The 8,548-nt window shown below is 38.2% G+C and overlaps 1 non-coding gene across 1 annotated transcript; it reads left to right on the forward strand.

Annotated features, from left to right (window-relative positions):
- The first annotated feature begins 26 nt into the window (after positions 1-26).
- LOC111843779 (Rieske (Fe-S) domain containing) lies at positions 27-6,182 on the forward strand. The gene is made up of 3 exons (XR_011992327.1): positions 27-2,577; positions 5,933-5,967; positions 6,088-6,182. It is a non-coding gene; the product is annotated as a Rieske (Fe-S) domain containing (transcript).
- The last annotated feature ends 2,366 nt before the right edge of the window (positions 6,183-8,548 follow it).

The raw sequence follows: 8,548 nt of genomic DNA on the forward strand, positions 1-8,548 counted from the left end.
GTAACACTAAAACTGCCTACGTGTTTTGAGTGGTTGCAGCTCCGATTTTCTACCGAAGACCTTGGATTTAGCGCAGAATCCCGAGTTAAAAGTGTGAACCGGATCATTTTCCGTTCCAGAAACCGAGATTAGGCAGAGCGTCATATAATATTCATAGCCACAATAGCTCGGAACCAGAGCTCTGGGCAGCGGTTTAGCTGAATGAAACTAGGATTTAAAGCCGGTGCTGCGATTGTGTCAGCACAGTTCGGCGGTTTGATTCCCCCTTTCTTAAAGAGATGGACGACATAGAGGCGGAAATTCTCCGGTTAGACCTTCTGTTATTTCCTGGCCATTATCTTTGTGAACGGTCGCGTTTCTAAAAAGTTAAATACGTTTTAAAAATATTTACCGTTTCTCATCCCAGTCCATGACTCAATTATTCAGTAGTCTGATGTTCCCCTGGGGTCAGTAACATTTAACTTAATTTAATTTGATTTGTTTAAAGTTTCTTATTTATCTGGATGCTCGTTTTCAGGCTCTTATTTTGAAACATCACACACCGTAGATGTGCACTTACATCTAAACACGCTTTATGTTACCCACCGTTTTTTCCCTACAGGAAGCCTGTATGGAGACCCCGAACACATTGCATGGCAAAGCAACAGCATGTCGGGCTATCCACAGTATATGCGTTGCACTCAAAAGGCTACTACATATTTTTCTCGTTTTCCCGAACATACACCTCGCAGAATAATTAAAGGATAGTTCCACCAAATTGCAGGTTTGTCATCTAATACAGAAATATTTATTACTGACATCACTGAGCGATTTATCTCAATGAATAAATATAATTATCTAAATATTGCAGGATTCACTAATACCTTGAATGCCTAGATGGAAGTAACAATCCCATCACTGTAATAAAGTAGCAAATGAAGGAGATTACATTAACACGCAGTCTTTACACAACATTAATGTGCAGGTAGTGTCAGTACACTTTATTTCCAATTCAAAGATTTATTTCCCAGTCTTATTAGGGCCTATATGTGTTCACTGACAAGATGACACAGATGATATTTAATGCTCCAGAAAAATGACCTGACTCTGTCCATGACTCGTGGATTTATATGACAAATTGGATTGTATGACAAATTTGCGCAGGGCACATAATTAATCTGTACGTGACTTAAATTGAGAGTCCATCCTGCTGAACCACACGTTTAGCCAGAGGAAGAACAAACATTCCATCTCCCAGACCTCAGAGATGGCAGAGTTCTCAGGGATATCAGTGCAATTAACCGTTTTTCTTGGCAATCACTCACAACCACCACAATAAATGAAATAAAAACAAATCCACTACAGTTTCATTCATGTGGCATATTACTGTGTGCACATTAAGATGATACAATTTTCTTGGTCATTTTACAGCAATTAAGAATCATCCAATTATTGACGACCACAAAATTCACTTTTAACTGGTGTTACAGAATTTCTAAACTTTTTTTCTTTTTAAAAGATTAATATGCTTCATCTGGAGATACCACTTTTTTGCTTGTCCAGATGGACCATATGTTGTTCCTCAAAAGACAACTAGGAAGTAAACATTTAAGTTCTGAGTGTCATACGTTTAAGTTAAACTTAAACATGTCATACTTTCACTTATACACAGGACATTAGGAATAAGTTTATACTGTGGTGAGTCGTGTCGTTGAAGTGAATGGACCCTCAACATCTTCGGATGTGTCAGCCAAACTGTGCAAATGCAAATTGGCTCCGCTATTCGGATCCATCTCGTAGGAACTGTTTTGTTACCAATATATGCGCATTTATTGGCTTAAGTCATGAATAGTTTGCCATCAGCCCCCCACCCCCCCCCCTAATAAAGGTTCAGACCCTCTATCCATTCATCTCTAACTACTACAGTTAGAGTTAACTATTCATGTTAAATATTCCATCCGTTATATTAGATAATTTTTTTGACCACACCGGTCTGATGAATTTTAAATAAAATTCGAGTGATCCACTTACGCTTCGGCTAGTTGTGCATTTACTTCAGCTAGTCGATTTTTAGTTTTGCACCGTCTCTCTCTACATTGCTACAGTGTTACTTTTTCCTTACAATAAATGTATACTCTATACGCAGAAGTTAGTACTTTTAACATAATCAGCACTGACATATACATGTAATCACTGGTCTATACCTAGTGAGCAATTGCATTATTGGTATAGTATAGATCCTACTACCACTACAGAGCCTCGTACTATCTGCTTTCCAAGTATTAACTGTCACTTGAGAAATGTGCCGAAGCAATCGAGAAAAATGTAACATGGCTTATAACTAAATTATTGCAGGGTCAAAAAGAAAATTTGACCCCTCAAGGTACATCCGGTGATGCGTCATGTTCAGTTCAGAAGTAAAGAACCGATTACTAAGAAAGAGATAAAAAATAACCGTCCAATTCAGTGTAACGTAGATAAGCGCTGGTCGGTGCCCCATTATCTACACGTGTACGGCACACAGCAAGACCTTCACATGAACCTCCGTTTGAATGAAGACAGAGAAGAAGGAACTTAAACTAACGGGACATCTTAAAGGTGAGACTTAAAACGAAGACAGAAAAAAAGGTCATGACTGAAGTAGTGTGAAGTAGAATCTATTTTTTTATAACGACATCTGTTTTTTACTTATTTATTTTCTTAACGATGCCTTAATGTTGTTACATTGTTGTGTTGAAATATGGTAGAATATGCCGTTATAAGAGTATCTGGTGTTAAGCATACAGATACAAAATTAAGAAAAGTACTGTAAATGTCCCATGACACTGTAAATAACATGTAAGGCTATGTACAGTAATGAAGCTATGCTCAAAATGGGTCTGAAATATAACCTTAAAACGCCAAAAATGAAGAATAATCCGCATTACAGCTCTTTTAGTAAATCCACAGGTGAGTAATGAAGACCGCTTAAGGAATCCAAAAATCCCCTTAAAACCGAATGGTTTCTCTTTTTCATACAGCATCATCTAATTTGCATGGACAAAGCATAATGTATATGACATTTCTATAAACAGTTACATAATATGTTTTGTACTGGTAAAAATGTTTGTAATTTCATAATATTTTCCACCCCAGTGAAATAAGTCTTTGGACTATTGAACTGGTGTAGGTTAGGAATTGTAACTGTACTGCACTGAAAGTTTAAAAGTTACTAAGGATAACAATGAATATGATTTGTGACAAATAAATGGGCTTACTTGGAATTCCTACAAGTATTAACTGTTACAGTATTCCTTATTGTATATAAAAATACTTGGTTTTCTGAACATTTGAATTTCAGTGCAGTGTGAGTACAATAAAATGCAAATGGAAATCTGTTATTGCATTTATTAAAGAAGGACTGTAGGTTAAGAGGATCACCGTTGGAATCAGTCATGTCTGCCACAACAAAGCGGGAAAAGCTAGCAGAATCGTACTTTATTGGGAAGAAGGAAGAAATAATTAAGACTAAACGGATAACAAAATTTGTTCATGGGAGGGATATTCTTGTTATCCACCACAAAGGAACATTCTACGCCATGGACTTGCATTGTTATCGTGAGTATAACATCACATTTCTCAAAAGCAGGTCACTTCAAATCTTCAAATTATGATTTTTTAAACAATGTTAAACTCATTATCATTATCTGTGAACAAGTAGTGTATTTTTTTCCCAGTGACACTAATTCTCTAAGTGCAAACTGAGTTTTTTTTCTTGCTCTGTTTGTCACTGCATCAAACAAAACATTGATTACCTAATAACTGTAGCTGAGCTTTTCACAAGAGAAGATATGCTACATTGTAATTTGTGTTGCGCTGTTGTCTCTGAAGTGCACACAAAAATTATCTTAAAAGACTAATAAGATGCGTTTTTAGCTCTGTGGGCTTGGACTCATGATCGGAAGGTCACTGGTTCGAACCCAGGGGACAGCAGACTGATGCCACAATTGGTCCCAGTTGTTCTCTGGTCAGCTGTGCTATGAACCCTAAGCTTGGTCTCACCTATATGTGTGTCTTATGGAGAGCACAATGGGGATTTGTGAAAATACAATTTCCCAAATAGGATGAGTAAAGTATTCATTTTCTATAATCCTGCTGAATGAATAAGTTTAATTATAAGTATAAGTTGGTTACGTTTCTGTAGATTGCAAATTGTATTGTATTGTTGCAACAGATTCAATCTGTGTTTTATTGATTTGCTTTTCTTTAATTCACATTAACATGTATTTACCAGAGGTGGAAAGTTCAGGTACAGAAAGTGTAAATCCAGACCAAAATTTCGTTCCAACCAACTAGTTGTTTACTCTGTGAGTGTGACTCTTTATGCTCAATTGGCTGGTTGAAACAAAATCTTGGTCTGGATTTGTACTGAACCTGAACATTCCGCCTCTGGTACTTATGTGTTGTGATCTTCAGTTGTTACTGTGTGTTTCTGTGTATTTACTTTCACACAATTGAAAACTAGGGTTTTCTAAGTGGAAAGAAAGGCTGTTATATTATAGTTAATGTTTTATACAGATGGTGAAATACTCTATATTGCCAAAAGGACTGGGATACCTGCCTTTGCACACACATGAACTTTAATGACATCAAATTCTTAATACATAGGCCTTAATATGGAGTTGGCCCAACCTTTGCAGCTATAACAGCTTCAACTCTTCTGGGAAGGCTGTCCACAAGGTTTAGGAGTGTGTTTATGGGAATTTTGACCATTCTTCCAGGAGAGCATTTGTGAGGTCAGGCACTGATGTCGGACGAGAAGGTCTGACTCGTAGTTTCTGCTCTAATTCATCCCAAAGGTGTTCTATCGGGTTGAGGTCATGGCTCTGTGCAGGCCAGTCAAGTTCCTCCACACCAGACTCGCTCATCTATGTCCTTATGGACCTTGCTTTGTGCACTGGTGCGCAGTCATGTTGGAACAGGAAGGGGCCATCCCCAAACTGTTCCCACAAAGCTGGGAGCATGAAATTGACCAAAATGGTTTGAAATGCTGCAGCATTAAGAGTTCCTTTCACTGGAACTATGGGCCCCAAGGCCAACCCCTGAAAAACAACCCCACACCATAATCCCCCCTCCAGCAAACTTTACACTTGGCACAATGCAGTCAGGCAAGTACCATTCTCCTGGCAAATGCCAAACCCAGACTCGTCCATCTGATTGCCAGACAGAGAAGTGTGATTCATCACTCCAGAGAACACGTCTCCACTGCTCTAGAGTCCAGTGGCGGTGTGCTTTACACCACTGCATCTGACGCTTTGCATTGCACTTGGTGATGTAAGGCTTGGATGCAGCTCCTCAGCCATGGAAACCCATTCCATGAAGTTCTCCATGCACTGTTCTTGAGCGAATCTGAAGGCCACATGACGTTTGGAGGTCTGTAGCTATTGACTCTGCAGGCAGTGGGCGACTTCTGCACACTGTGCGCCTCAGCATGCGTTGTCCCCGCTCTGTGATTTTACGTGGCCTACCACTTTGTGGCTGAGTTGTTGTTGTTCCCAATTGCTTACACTTTATTATAATACCATTAACAGTTGACCGTAAAATATTTAGTAGTGAGGAAATTTCATGAATGGACTTATTGCACAGGTGGCATCCTATCACGGTACCATGCTTGAATTCATTGAGCTCCTGAGAGTGACCCATTCTTTCTGCATGCCTAGGTGCTTGATTTTATACACCTGTGGCTATGGAAGTGATTGAAACACCTGAATTCAATGATTTGGTGTTTAGTGCATAAATATTTTTTAAAAAAACTTTTGGAACCGGCCAACAAAGAAAGCTTAAATCAAATAACAGGAATGTTTGTTATTGTATTTCTTTCTTTCTTCTATAACATTTCTATAACATTTATGCAATTATTATTATTATTGTTGTTGTTGTTGTTGTTATTTTTCATTTCTACTCTATTTGACAGATGCAGGAGGTTCACTGGAAAATGGAGACATTGAGGCAAGACATTTCAGTGTGAAACTAAACCTTTTAGTGATATCCAAGTCTTACTACTATTTAATACTATAATACTACTATATATATAATATTGTGTAAGAATGTGTTCTGTTTTACACACAGGAATTTGACAACAAACTATGCATTGTTTGTCCATCACACAAGTATAAAATCACTCTGGGAGAAGGGGAGGGCATTTATAAAGCCACGAATCCGAGAGACGATGTGCCAACACCCAGGTGGTATTCCAAGGGAATCAAGCAAAGGATGCATGCTGTCAAGGAGGTGGATGGAGACATTTTTGTCATATTGTCCTCAATGCCCGGATGGATCGAGTCTGACTACTACCAGACGGAGAAGTACAGAAAAGAGAGATCTTCTTGTAGTTCTCATGGGCCAAGCTGCTGAAAAACCAGGATCCTACAGGAGACCTGCCCAGTGTGGACTATTTCAAATTGATTTGCGAAATCATTGCTTATCTCATAAGTCTTTTGGCTGCCTGTAGTTGTATGGAAAGAAAAATTGATGGAGGCACTGTGATGCCTGATCTCTTAAGTACCAAATGCTCAGGGTTCAGGGTGATGGAATTTCGATTGAATCTAAATCCCTGTATTTAAAGAAATGAAATCTGTACATGAAAAAATATTTTAGAAGAAATTGATGTCAGAAAATTGGTCTTCTTTTGTTCTTACTCTGACTTGGTGATTATGAGTTTTTGTTTAAAAATAAAGCATTTTTTTATTTCAAACAAATCACAAGCTTTGATGTTTCTTAGTAATGTTTATGGTGGTTATAATGAAATATGATGTACAAAATAGTCAATGATAACAGAGACTGAGATTGTTAAAGAGTTCTACCTTGTAAGTCTTCTATAAAGATCTCCACTAATTTTCTTGATCCATTTGTGGTGGTTGCAACATTTCTGTAAGTGACGAGCCTGAGAGAGCATTTATGATTGGGCCATTGAAATGATGTCCCCTCTTTTTTGGCTTCTGGAGCTGATTGCTGTGCTGGTCAGTATAGAGCTGGAATCCATGCCACTGGCTTCCGCAGTGGGTTTCATCCCTCCAAGCTTAACTTAATATGCATCATCCAGTGTATGTATAAGTCATACAGCATTGGCCTATGTTGAATGTGGCATTTTGCTCCGAAAAAACATCTCGCCTATTGGACCGTCAACTATGTAAACAAAACAAAAAAAAAGCCATTATTACAACTCCAGCTCATTTTATATCATGAATTATAATTTATGTGTAAGACTAAGTGAATATGTGGATCATTCATTTAGAGTGGGAATTCAGGTGGATACATTTTCAAAAATCAATTTCATTAATCCCAAAATAAAACCACCTTAATGTGTCAGTTAACATGTCCTATGGCCCAGTGGGCTAAGTCTCTTTTACTGTGATCAGAAGATCGCTGGTTTAAGCTCTGGCATCTGCAGAATAGTGACATGTCCATGGGACCTTTAGCAAGACCCTTAATGCCCAGGTCCAGGGGTCCTGCACATTGGCTGACCTTGTGCTGTGACCCCCAAGCTATGGAGAGCAAGATGGTGTAGGTGAAGAGAAGTCATCCACTGTACTGTGCACAGGGGCGTTGCTAGAGATTTTGGGCCCCCAGTCCAAACCAATCCAGTTATTTTCCTAATTTTTTAGGGCCCCTGTCACTCAGGGGCCCTTGGAATCGTCCTAGCTTTCCTCCCCCTTACGGCGCCCCTGACCGTGCAAATGGCCTATAAAGCCTGCTTGCTTGTTTATCATACTTGCAATACGAAGATCATTCCAAATATATTTTGACCGTAAAATACAAACTTTATCATGACTGAATATAATACCAACTATAATACCAGTGATGGAACAAGTGGTTTTATTTTCTTTTACAAAATGGCAAAATCAACAAAAAAAATAAAATCTAATTTCCATATGAATTAGCTTTTAATTGTTCTAATCATTTATGACATTAACATTAGTCACTGGTGTCATAGATATGTTGTAATACCAGTGACATTCTGGTTAAAATGGATTTTTCGTTTTAATGGCTACCCCATTGTGCGTCAGGTGACCGTGTGCAACTATTTAAAATCAATTATATAAAAGATATATTGGATTATTTAGACAAAAATACTCATCTTCTCATTCATTGAGATGCTTCCTCGATGATGACTCTTGTTCCGAGGAAGCAGTTTAATTGATGTAATATGTGTCCAAATACCACCAATGACCGAAATCTCTGTGACAAATGTATTTTTAAATACATGTAGTACAATGTTCATGATAAATGTAGTACAACCTGAACTCTTCTGTATGATGTCATTAGTTATATCTTTTAAAAATGGCTTTATATTAAAATGATTTCTCAGTTGTTGAACTTTGTTTATGACAAGCAGTTTTTACAGGAACTCTGAAACATAACAGAAAGAAATCAAACAAATCATCGGCGAAAGGTGTCATTTAATCAGACATCAGCTGTGTCCATGCACATGCTGACTCTTAGAGCAGTGCCCGATGCATGTTTAAGCCCAGCGACCTTTGTGACATGGTTCCCCACTGTAAATGGAGATATAAGGACCCGTGTACGTCTG

Source organism: Paramormyrops kingsleyae, chromosome 7, assembly GCF_048594095.1.
Source record: "Paramormyrops kingsleyae isolate MSU_618 chromosome 7, PKINGS_0.4, whole genome shotgun sequence".
Taxonomy (NCBI): domain Eukaryota; kingdom Metazoa; phylum Chordata; class Actinopteri; order Osteoglossiformes; family Mormyridae; genus Paramormyrops; species Paramormyrops kingsleyae.